We start from the raw sequence: 13,519 nt of genomic DNA, 5'->3' as shown, positions 1-13,519 counted from the left end.
ATACTCTCCTCTTGAAAGAGGTCAAGTCGTAGGCAGGAGGAAATACAGACGAAGGAAGACTATTACAGAGTTTACCAGTGTAAGGGATGAAAGAATGATAATGCTGGTTATCTTTGCATAAGGGATTTGGAGAGTAGAGGGATGAGCTAGAGTAGAAAGTCGAGTGCAGCGGTGCCGCGGGAGGGGGGGAGACATGCAGTAAGCAAGTTCAGAAGAGCAGTCAGCATGAAATATCGATAGATGATAAAAAGAGAGGCAACATGGCGGAGGAATTTAAGAAACAAAAGACTGTTAGTAAGAGGGGAGTTGAAGAGTCTTATTCTGTGGTAATAAGATCTTATTTTTATTCTAGGGTGGAGTGATTGTCTCTAGTTTCTGGTAAAGAGAGGCTGCTGTGATCAAATAAGAGTGAGAGTAACTAAAACTATGGTTGAAAATGTTTATACCACGTTTGATTATCGCTGCTTTTTACGGTAACTATCAAATCAAGTATGGAAAAAACAGTAAGGATTCTCCGACAAAGTTTTCTTGATTGCCTCGGCCATTTGAAACTTGGTGCAAAGTGCGTCAGAGATGAGGTAGAGAGTTTTTGTGGAAAGATTTGCGAGCGCATGGACTTCCAACGCTAAATTTCAGTTACAAAATTATAATACAAAATGCACATCATAAAAAAGTTGATAATGTTAGTACGATGTTAGAATTAATGGAACTACTAAAATTACCACAACTACTACTACTACTACTACTACTACTACTACTACTACAACTACTACTATAACCAAGGCAACAACAACTGTAATAATACGTAACATCGACGATGATAATAATAATAATTACAATAATAATAGTAATAATAATAATATGATAATAACAAAAACAATCGTATAAAAGACATTTCTAAACACGACTTGGGTACATTACTTTGCATATCATTTTATTTTCACCTTTATAATAATCTCCATCAACACTTCCTCACCACGACAGACAAAGGACGGCAAGCAGCACTCACAGATAACGGGAGCACCGCTGATTGGCACCGAGAGCCAGCAACAGCACCCAACACACTATCTCTCTGAGCGACCTAACCCAACAGTCTTCTCCGCGATGGTCAGGTTTTCCACTCGACACCTCATACAAAAGAAATTCCCTGTGCTGTGTAACTTCCTCAAAAACCTCTCACCTCAATGAACACTCTATATTATGAGAAGTTTCCTGTATAGTTTCCACGGATTTCTTACCTTTAATACCAACAGCAAATAATATATATATAAATATATATATATATATATATATATATATATATATATATATATATATATATATATATATATATATATATATATATATATATATATATATATATATATATATATATATATATATATATATATATATATATATATATATATAAATTTCTCTTTTATGAACACCCAGCAAAATATTATAAACGATATCCTATATAGTTTCCATTGATTTCATACGTTTAATAACAACACCAAATGCTATATATAAATTACTCTCTTCTATGAACACCCAGCAAAATATTATAAGAGATATCTCGTATAGTTTCCACAGATTTCTAACCTTTAATATCAACATCAAATGCTATTCATACATTTTTCGTAGTTTTTGTGCTTGTGTTTGGTTTTGGAAGCTTATCAACTTGTGTGGAGGTCATTAAAGTGTGTGGCTGATTACACGAATAACAATATCAATAACAATAACGGTGAACATGATGATGATAAGGAATATAATAAAAGATAAAAGCAACATCAACAATAAAGCCTAACCATTATATTCTCCCGTATTTTAAACCATTATATTCTCCTGTATTTTAAACCATTATATTCTCCCGTATTTTAAACCATTATATTCTCCTGTATTTTAAACCATTATATTCTCCCGTATTTTAAACCATTATATTCTCCCGTATTTTAAACCATGATATTCTCCCGTATTTCAAACCATTATATTCTCCCGTATTTTAAACCATTATATTCTCCTGTATTTTAAGCCATTATATTCTCCCGTATTTTAAACCATTATATTCTCCCGTATTTTAAACCATTATATTCTCCCGTATTTTAAACCATTATATTCTCCCGTATTTTAAACCATTATATTCTCCCGTATTTTAAACCATTATATTCTCCCGTATTTTAAACCATTATATTCTCCCTTATTCTAAACTGTTATATTCTCCCGTATTTTAAACCATTATATTCTCCCGTATTTTAAACCATTATATTCTCCCGTATTTTAAACCATTATATTCTCCCGTATTCTAAACTGTTATATTCTCCCGTATTTTAAACCATTATATTCTCCCGTATTTTAAACCATTATATTCTCCCGTATTTCAAACCATTATATTCTCCCGTATTTTAAACCATTATATTCTCCCGTATTTTAAACCATTATATTCTCCCGTATTTCAAACCATTATATTCTCCCGTATTTAAACCATTATATTCTCCCGTATTTCAAACCATTATATTCTCCCGTATTTCAAAGCATTATATTCTCCCGTATTCTAAACTGTTATATTCTCCTGTATTTTAATCCATTATATTCTCCCGTATTTTAAACCATTATATTCTCCCGTATTTCAAACCATTATATTCTCCCGTATTTTAAACCATTATATTCTCCTGTATTTTAAACCATTATATTCTCCCGTATTTCAAACCATTATATTCTCCCGTATTTTAAACCATTATATTCTCCCGTATTTTAAACCATTATATTCTCCTGTATTTTAATCCATTATATTCTCCCGTATTTTAAACCATTATATTCTCCCGTATTTCAAACCATTATATTCTCCCGTATTTTAAACCATTATATTCTCCCGTATTTTAAACCATTATATTCTCCCGTATTTCAAACCATTATATTCTCCCGTATTTTAAACCATTATATTCTCCCGTATTTCAAACCATTATATTCTCCCGTATTTCAAACCATTATATTCTCCTGTATTTCAAACCATTATATTCTCCCGTATTTCAAACCATTATATTCTCCCGTATTTTAAACCATTATATTCTCCCGTATTTTAAACCATTATATTCTCCCGTATTTCAAACCATTATATTCTCCCGTATTTTAAACCATTATATTCTCCCGTATTTCAAACCATTATATTCTCCCGTATTTCAAACCATTATATTCTCCCGTATTTTAAACCATTATATTCTCCCGTATTTCAAAGCATTATATTCTCCCGTATTTCAAACCATTATATTCTCCCGTATTTCAAACCATTATATTCTCCCGTATTTCAAACCATTATATTCTCCCGTATTTCAAACCATTATATTCTCCCGTATTTCAAACCATTATATTCTCCCGTATTTTAAACCATTATATTCTCCCGTATTTTAAACCATTATATTCTCCCGTATTTCAAACCATTATATTCTCCCGTATTCTAAACTGTTATATTCTCCCGTATTTTAAACCATTATATTCTCCCGTATTCTAAACTGTTATATTCTCCCGTATTTTAAACCATTATATTCTCCCGTATTTCAAACCATTATATTCTCCCGTATTCTAAACTGTTATATTCTCCTGTATTTTAATTCATTATATTCTCCCGTATTTTAAACTGTTATATTCTCCTGTATTTCAAACCATTATATTCTCCCGTATTCTAAACTGTTATATTCTCCTGTATTTTAATCCATTACATTCTCCCTTTTCTCTTTCTTTAATACGTACAAACTAAGGTAAATATTAATCAACAAAGAGAGGCCAAGTTCATCATCTCTTCTCTCGTGCTCCTTTTCTTTTCCTTCGTTATTATATACAAACAAATAAGACAAACAACAATCAACAAAGACACGAAATCACTACCTTACATTGAGATCGTCGTCGTTGCTGTTATTTTGGTATTTAGGTGCAAACACAACAAGAGTTAACTCGGTTTCGGAGTCTACGTACAGTTAGTAATATAAGGGTTAGTTTTTTTACGTTTAATTCTACGGTGTTTCACTGTTATTTTCATTAATTGGGACGAGGTAAGGAAGGAATGAAAGAGAAGGGAAGGGGAGCAGGGAGGGAAAGTGGAAGGGGAGGAGGGAGAGAAATGGGAAGTGGAGAGAGAGAGCGAGAAAGGAGAGAGGGAAAGGGGGAAGAAAGGGAAGGGAAAGTGGAGGAAAAGGGGGAAGAGATGCGGTAAAGGAGAGAAAGGGGAGAGAAAAGGAAGGGAAAGGGAGAAGAGGTGAGGGAAGGGAGAGGAAAGGGGAGAGAAAGTGAAGGGAAAGGGAGAAGAGGTGAGGTAAAGGAGAGGAAAGGGGAGAGAAATGGGAGAGAAAGTGAAGGGAAAGGGGGAAGAGGTGAGGGAAAGGAGAGGAAAGGGAGAGAAAAGGAGGGGATAGAGGGAAGAGGTGAGGGAAGGAGAAGAAAGGGAGGAAAGGAGAGGAAAGGAGAAAATTGGGTGGGGAAAGGGTGAGGGAAAAGAGAGGAAAGGGGAGATAAAAGGGAGGGAAAATGGGAAGAGGTGAGAGGTGAGGAAAATGGAAGGGGAAGGAATAAGGGAAAGGGAAATGGGGTGAGAGAAAATGGATGGAAAGGAGAGGAAAAGGGGAAAGAGGCAAGGGAAAGGGAAGGGAGGGAAGGAAGGGGAGGGGGAAGGAAAGGGGTGAGAGAAGGAAAGGGAGGGGTGGTGGAGAGGGGAGGGAAAGGGAAGGGAGGGAAGGAAGGGAAGGGGAAGGAAAGGGTGAGAGAAACATGGAAACATGGAAACATGGAAAAGCAGGCAACAGAAAGCCTATTGGCTCATTACGAGGTCGCCCGCTTGGGTGATTTAATCTGCTCGATCGCCACTTGGGGCTTGGTGAGCAGATGAAAGCACCTCGATATTGAGGAGCAGATGGAAGCCCCTCGTTATTCAGTTTACTTCCGACGCAGCGAAATGACGGTCGATTCTATATTTGAAGGAGTTGATGGTATTCGCATTCACTACTTCTGAGGGAAGATTGTTCCAGTGGCGGATGACTCGGTTTGAAAAGAAACTCCTTCCAATGTCTGTGTTACATCGACTCGACTGAATGGGTAAACCGTTATTTCTAGTTCTTGAGTTGGTTTGCAGTTCAAAGAATTTGGAGTAATCGACGTTATTGAACTTTTTTAGATACTTGAAGACTTGAATCATATCCCCTCGTAGGCGTCTTTTCTCCAATGTAAAGAGATTGAGTCGCTTGAGTCGTTCCTCGTACGGTTGAGCCCTGAAGGTTGGAATCATCTTTGTGGCGCGTCGTTGAATCCTTTCCAGTAGAGCAATGTCCTTTCTGTAATTGGGAGACCAGAACTGCACTGCATACTCGAGGTGCGGTCTTACCATGGAATTATACAAGGATAGCATCACGTCTGGTGTTTTACACTCGAAGTTCCTCGCTATGAACCCGAGCATAATGTTGCCCTTGTTGTATGCTTTTTTACAGTGATTCGCGTGTTTCAGGTCACTGCTGATAGTGACTCCAAGATCCTTTTCCTCCTGCATCGCTTGCAGATCCTCCTGGTGGAGAGGGGAGGGAAAGGGAAGGGAGGGAAGGAAGGGGAGGGGGAAGGAAAGGGTGAGAGAAGGAAAGGGAGGGGTGGTGGAGAGGGGAGGGAAAGGAAAGGGAGGAAAGGAAGGGGAAGATGAAGTAAGGGGTGAGAGACGGAACGGGTGGGGTGGGGGAGAGGGGAGGGAAAGGGAAGGGAGCGAAGGAAGGGGAAGGGGAAGGAAAGGGTGAGAGAAGGAAAGGGAGGGGTGCTAGAGAGGGGAGGGAAAGGAAGGAGGGAAGGAAGGAAGGGGAAGGAAAGGGTGAGAGAACGAAAGGGAGGGGTGGTGGCGAGGGAAGGAAAGGGAAGGAGGAAAGGAAGGGAAGATGAAGGAAAGGGTGAGAGAAGGAAAGGAGGGGTGGTGGAGAGGGGAAGGAAAGGAAGGGAGGGAAGGAAGGAAGGGGAAGGAAAGGGAGAGAGAAGGAAAGGGAGGGGTGGTGGAGAGGGAGGGAAAGGGAAGGAGGAAGGAAGGAAGGAGGGAAGGAAAGGGTGAGAGAAGGAAAGGGAGGGGTGGTGGAGAGGGGAGGGAAAGGGAAGGGAGGGAAGGAAGGGGAAGGAAAGGGTGAGAGAAGGAAAGGGAGGGGTGGTGGAGAGGAGGAAAGGAAGGGAGGGAAGGAAGGAAGGGGAAGGAAAGGGTGAGAGAAGGAAAGGAGGGGTGGTGGAGAGGGAGGAAGGAAGGAGGGAAGGAAGGAAAGGGGAAGGAAAGGGTGAGAGAAGGAAAGGGAGGGGTGGTGGAGAGGGGAGGGAAAGGGAAGGGAGGGAAGGAAGGGAAGGGGAAGGAAAGGGTGAGAGAAGGAAAGGGAGGGGTGGTGGAGAGGGGAGGGAAAGGGAAGGGATGGAAGGAAAGGGGAAGGAAAGGGTGAGAGAAGGAAAGGTAGGGGTGGTGGAGAGGGAAGGGAAAGGGAAGGGAGGGAAGGAAGGGAAGGGGAAGGGAGGAAAGGAAGGGGAAGGGGAAGGAAAGGGTGAGAGAAGGAAAGGGAGGGGTGGTGGAGAGGGGAGGGAAGAGGAAGGAGGAAGGAAGGGAAGGGTAAGGAATGGGTGAGAGAAGGAAAGGGAGGGGTGGTGGAGTGGGGAGGGAAAGGGAAGGGAGGAAAGGAAGGGGAGGGGAAGGAAAGGTGAGAGAAGGAAAGGGAGGGGTGGTAGAGAGGGAGGGAAAGGGAAGGGAGGGAAGGAAGGAAGGGGAAGGAATGGGTGAGTGAAGGAAAGGGAGGGGTGGTGGAGAGGTGAGGGAAGAGGAAGGAGGAAAGGAAGGGAAGGGGAAGGAAAGGGTGAGAAGGAAAGGGAGGTGGTGGAGAGGGGAGGGAAAGGAAAGGGAGGAAAGGAAGGGGAAGGGGAAGGAAAGGATGAGAGAAGGAAAGGGAGGGTGGTGGAGAGGGAGGGAAAGGAAGGGAGGGAAGGAAGGGAAGGGAAGGAAGGAAAGGGTGAGAAGGAAAGGGAGGATGGTGGAGAGGGGAGGGAAAGGGAAAGGAGGGAAGGAAGGGGAAGGGGAAGGAAAGGGTGGGAGAAGGAAAGGGAGGGGTGGTAGAGAGGGGAGGAAAGGGAAGGAGGAAGGGAAGGAAGGAAGGGGGAAGGAAAGGAGGGGTGGTGGAGAGGGGAGGAAGGGAGGGAAGGAAAGGTAAGGGGAAGGGAGGAAAGGAATGGGTAGGGGAAGACAAGGGTGAGAGAAGGAAAGGGAGGGGTGGTGGAGAGGGAGGGAAAGGAAGGAGGGAAGGAATGGGAAGGGGAAGGGAGGAAAGGAAGGGGTAGGGGAAGAAAAGGGTGAGAGAAGGAAAGGGAGGGTGGTGGAGAGGGGAGGGAAGAGGAAGGGGAAAGGAAGGGAAGGGGAAGGAAGGGTGAGAGAAGGAAAGGGAAGGTGGTGGAGAGAGGAGGGAAAGGAAGGGAGGAAAGGAAGGAAGGGGAAGGAAAGGGTGAGAGAAGGAAAGGGAGGGGGGGTAGAGAGGGGCGGAAGAGGAAGGGAGGAAGGAAGGAAGGGGAAGGAAAGGTGAGAGAAGAACAGGGAGGGGTGGTGGAGAGGGGAGGAAGGGGAAGGAGGAGAAAGGGGAAGGGAAGGAAAGGGTGAGAGAAGGAAAGGGAGGGTGGTGGAGAGAGGGAGGGAAAGGGAAGGAGGAAGGAAGGAAGGGGAAGGAAAGGGTGAGAAGGAAAGGAGGGGTGGTAGAGAGGGAGGGAAAGGGAAGGAGGGGAGGGGGAAGGAAAGGGTGAGAGAAGGAAAGGGAGGGTGGTAGAGAGGGGAGGAAAGGAAGGGAGTGAAGGAAGGAAGGGGAAGGAAAGGGTGAGAGAAGGAAAGGAGGGGTGGTGGAGAGGGAGGGAAGAGGAAGGAGGAAAGGAAGGGGAGGGAAGGAAAGGGTGAGAGAAGGAAAGGGAGGGTGGTGGAGAGGGAGGGAAAGGGAAGGAGGGAAGGAAGGAAGGGGACGGAAAGGGTGAGAGAAGGAAAGGGAGGGGTGGTAGAGAGGGAGGGAAAGGGAAGGGAGGGAAGGAAGGAAGGGGAAGGAAAGGGTGAGAGAAGGAAAGGGAGGGTGGTGGAGAGGGGAGGGAAGAGGAAGGGAGGAAAGGAAGGGGAAGGGAAGGAAAGGTGAGAAGGAAAGGGAGGGGTGGTGGAGAGGGAGGAAAGGGAAGGAAGGAAGGAAGGAAGGGGAAGGAAAGGGTGAGAGAAGGAAAGGGAGGGTGGTGGAGAGGGAGGAAAGGAAGGAGGAAGGAAGGGAAGGGGAAGGAAAGGTGAGCGAAGGAAAGGGAGGGGTGGTGGAGAGGGGAGGGAAAGGGACGGGAGGGAAGGAAGGGGAAGGGAAATTAAAGGGTGAGAGAAGGAAAGGGAGGGGTGGTGGAGATAAAATAGCCAAAATTTGTATAAAACTATATACAAAAATACACAAAAATAATTTAAATTTGTATGAAAAGAAATATACAAAATACATGTAAAATTAGGTAAATTTGTATTGAAATACATATACAAAATACACATCAAATAATGTAAATTTGAATGAAAATATATAAACAAACACACTTAAAATAACGTAAATTTGTATAAAATATATATGCAAGATACACACTAAATAATGTAAATATGTATAAAAAAATATATACAAAAAACAAATAGAATTATGTAAAATCGTATCAAAATAAATACACAGAATATCAATACAATAATGTAAATTTGTATGAAAATAAAGATGCAAAATTAACAAAAAATATCGCATTTTTTATAAAAAATATATATATCAAAATACACATAAAATATTTAAATTTGTATTGAAATAAATATAGAAAATGCATATACAGTAAGGTAAATTTGTATTGAAAGAGATATTCAAAAATACATAAAAAAATGTAAATTTGTTTCAAAATATATATACGAATACACATAAAATAACGTAGATTTCTATAAAAATATATACAAAATACACATAAAATGAAGTAAATACGTATAAAAAAATGAGTACAAAATACACATAAAAATCGTATCAAAATTAATAAACAAAATACCAGTAAAAGAATGTGTATTTTTATAAATATAAATATACAAAATACACAAAAAAATATCGTAAATTTGTATAAAACTATATACAAAAATACACAGAAGTAATTAAATTTGTATGAAAATATATATACAAAATACAGCTAAAATAAGCTAAATTTGAATTGAAATGTACATACAAAATACATAAAATAATGTAAATCTGTATCAAAATATTTATACAAATACATATAATAACGTAGATTTGTTTAAAAATATATAAACAAAATACACATTAAGTAATGTAAATACGTATAAAAAATATGTACAAAATACACATATAATCATGTAATTCGTATCAAAATAAATAAACAAAATAGCAATAAAATAATGTAAATTTGTATGAGAAAACATATACAAATAACGCAAATTTCTATAAAAATATATGTACAAAAATCCATATAAAATAAAGTAAATTTGCATAAAAATATATATACAAAACACACACTAAATAATGTAAATGCGTACATAAAATAACCTAAATTTGTATAAAATTATATACAAAAATACACACAAATAATTTAAATTTGTTTCAAAAGAAATATACAAAATACCCATAAAATTAGGTAAATTTGTATTGAAATACATATACAAAATACACATCAAATAATGTAAATTTGAATGAAAATATATAAACATATACACTTAAAAAAACGTTAATTTGTATAAAATATATATGCAAGATACACATTAAATAATGTAAATGTGTATAAAAAAATATATACAAATAACAAATAGAATAATGTAAAATCGTATTAAAATAAATACACAGAATATCAATAAAATAATGTAAATTTGTATGAAAATAAACATGCAAAATTCCCAAAAATTATCGCATTTTTTATAAAAATATATATACCAAAATACACATAAAATATTTAAATTTGTATTGAAATAAATATACAAAATACGTATACAGTAAGGTAAATTTGTATTGAAAGAGATATTCAAAAATACATATAAAACAATGTAGATTTTTTTCAAAATATATATACGAATACACATAAAATAAAGTAGATTTCTATAGAAATATATATACAAAATACATATGAAATTATGTAAATACGTATAAAAATATATATACAAAATACATATCAAATAATGTAAATTCGTGTCAAAATAAATAAACAAAATATCATGAAAAGAATGTGTATTTGTATGAAAATAGATAATAGATAATAAATTTGTATAAAATATATTTGCAAGATACACATTGAATAATGTAAATATGTATAAAAAAGTATATACAAAAAACAAATAGAATAATGTAAAATCGTATCAAAATAAATACACCGAATATTAATAAAATAATGTAAATTTGTATGAAAATAAAGATGCAAAATTCCCATAAAATAGCGCATTTCTTATAAAAATATATATACCAAAATACACATAAAATATTTATATTTGTATTGAAATAAATATACAAAATGCACATACAATAAGGTAAATTTGTATTGAAAGAGATATGCAAAAATACATATAAAACAATGTAATTTTCTTTCAAAATATATATACGAATACAAATAAAAAAACGTAGATTTCTATAAAAATATATATACAAAATACACATAAAATTAAGTAAATACGTATAAAAAAATGTATACAAAATACACATAAAATAATGTAAGTTCGAATTAAAATAAATAAACAAAATACCAATAAAAGAATGTGTATTTGGATAAATATAAATATACAAAATACACATACAAAATAAACATAAAATAAGGTAGATTTGTAATAAAGTATATGTACAAAATACACATAAAATAATGCAAATTTATATGAAAATATATATATACAAATACACATATAATACCATGAATTTGTATAAAAATATATATTCAAAATAAATATTAAATAATGTAAAAGCGTATAAAAATATATATACAAAGTATATATAAAATAATGTAAATTCGTATCAATATAAATCAACAAAACACCAATAAAATAATATATATTTGAATGAAAATAAATTTACAAAATACAAATAACATAACTAAAATTTGTATTAAAATATATACAAAAATAAATGGAAATAATTTGAGTTTGTATGAAAATAGTATACAAAATACACATAAAACTAGGTAAATTTCTTTTGAAATGTATATTCAAAATAGCCATAAAATATTGTAAATATGTGTCAAAATATATAAAGAAATACACATAAAATAGCGTAAATTTGTATGAAAAATATATACAAAATACACATAGAATAATGTCAATTCGTATCAAAATGAATGAGCAGAATATCAATAAAATAATGTAAATTTGTGTGAAAATAAAGATGCAAAATACCCATAAAATAAAGCATATGTTTATAAAAGTACTGATACAAAAATACACATCGAATAATTAAATTTGTATTAAAATTAATATACAAAATGCGTATATAATAAGGTAAATTTGTATTGAAAAAATATACAACATACAAGTTTACTCATACAAATTTATGTTATATTATTGGTATTTTGTTTATTTATTTTGATACGAATTACATGATTATATGTGTATTTTGTACATATTTTTTTACACGTATTTAGATTATTTAATGTGTATTTTGTTTATATATTTTAACACAAAATTTACCTTATTATATGTGTATTTGTATAAATATTTTGATACAAATTTACTTTATTTCATGTATTTTGTATATATATTTCAATTCAAATTTAGCTTATTTTATCTGTATTTTGTATATCTATTTTCATATGAATTTAATTACTTCTTTGTATTTTTGTATATAGTTTTATACAAATTTACGTTATTTTATGTGTATTTTGTATATTTACATTTATACAAATACACATTCTTTTATTGGTATTTTGTTTATTTATTTTGATACGATTTTACATTATTTTATGAGTATTTTGTATACATTTTTTTTATACGTATTTACTTCATTTTATGTGTATTTTGTATATATATTTTTATACAAATTTAGTTATTTTATGTGTATTTGTATATATATTTTGAAACAAATCTACATTGTTTTATATGTATTTTGCATATCTATTCCAATACAGATTTACCTTATTGTATGTGTATTTTGTATATTTATTTTAATACAAATTAATTTTTTATGTGTATATTGGTATATATATTTTTATAAAAAAAATGCGTTATTTTATGGGTATTTTGCTTCTTTATTTTCATACAAATTTACATTATTTTATTAATATTCAGTGTATTTATTTTGATACGATTTTACATTATTCTATTTGTGTTTTGTATATATTTTTTTATACAAATTTACGTTATTTTAAGTGTATTTGTTTATGTATTTTCATTCAAATTTACATTATTTTATGTGTATTTTGTATATGTATTTCAATACAAATTTACCTAATTTTATGTTTATTTTGTATATTTATTTTCATACAAATTTAAATTATTTTTGTGTATTTTTGTATATAGTTTTATACAAATTTAAGTTATCTTATGTGTATTTTGTATATTTATTTTCATACAAATACACATTCTTTTATTATTATTTTGTTTATTTATTTATGTTTATTTACATTATTTAATGTGTATTTTGTATATATATATTTATACGTATTTACATCCTTTCATGTGTATTTTGTATATTTAAAAAAAATGCGTTATTTTATGGGTATTTTGCATCTTTATTTTCATACAAATTTACATTATTTTATTTACATTCTGTGTATTTATTATGATACGATTTTACATTATTCTATTTGTGTTTTGTATATATATTTTTATACATATTTACATTATTTAATGAGCATTTTGTATATATATTTTATACAAATTTACGTTAATTTAAGTGTATTTGTTTATATATTTTCATACAAATTTAAATTATTTTATGTGTATTTTGTATATGTATTTCTATACAAATTTACCTAATTTTATGTGTATTTTGTATAATTATTTTCATACAAATTTAATTTATTTTTGTGTATTTTTATATATAGTTTTATACAAATTTATGTTATTTTATGTGTATTTTGTATATGTATTTTCATACAAATACACATTCTTTTATTGATATTTTCCTTATTTATTTTGACACGAATTTACATTATTTAATGTGCATTTTGTATATATATTTTTATACGTATTTACATCATTTCATGTGTATTTAGTATATATATTTCTATAGAAATCTACGTTATTTTATGTGTATTCGTATATATATTTTGAAAGAAATCTACATTATTTTATGTGTATTTTGTATATATTTTTCATTACAAATTTGCCTTATTTTATGTTTATTTTTATATCTATTTTCATTCAAATTCAAATCATTTTATGTGCATATATTTATTTGTATTTACGTTATTTTATGTGTATTTTCTATATATATTTTCATTCAAAATTACATTATTTTATCGGTATTTTGCTCATTTATTTCGATACGATTTTAGATTATTTCATGTGTATTTTCTATACATATACTATATATATATATATATATATATATATATA

This window comes from Eriocheir sinensis, unplaced genomic scaffold, assembly GCF_024679095.1.
Source record: "Eriocheir sinensis breed Jianghai 21 unplaced genomic scaffold, ASM2467909v1 Scaffold129, whole genome shotgun sequence".
NCBI lineage: Eukaryota > Metazoa > Arthropoda > Malacostraca > Decapoda > Varunidae > Eriocheir > Eriocheir sinensis.
The sequence above is the reverse complement of the archived record's forward strand: the minus strand, read 5'-3'. Positions refer to the sequence as shown.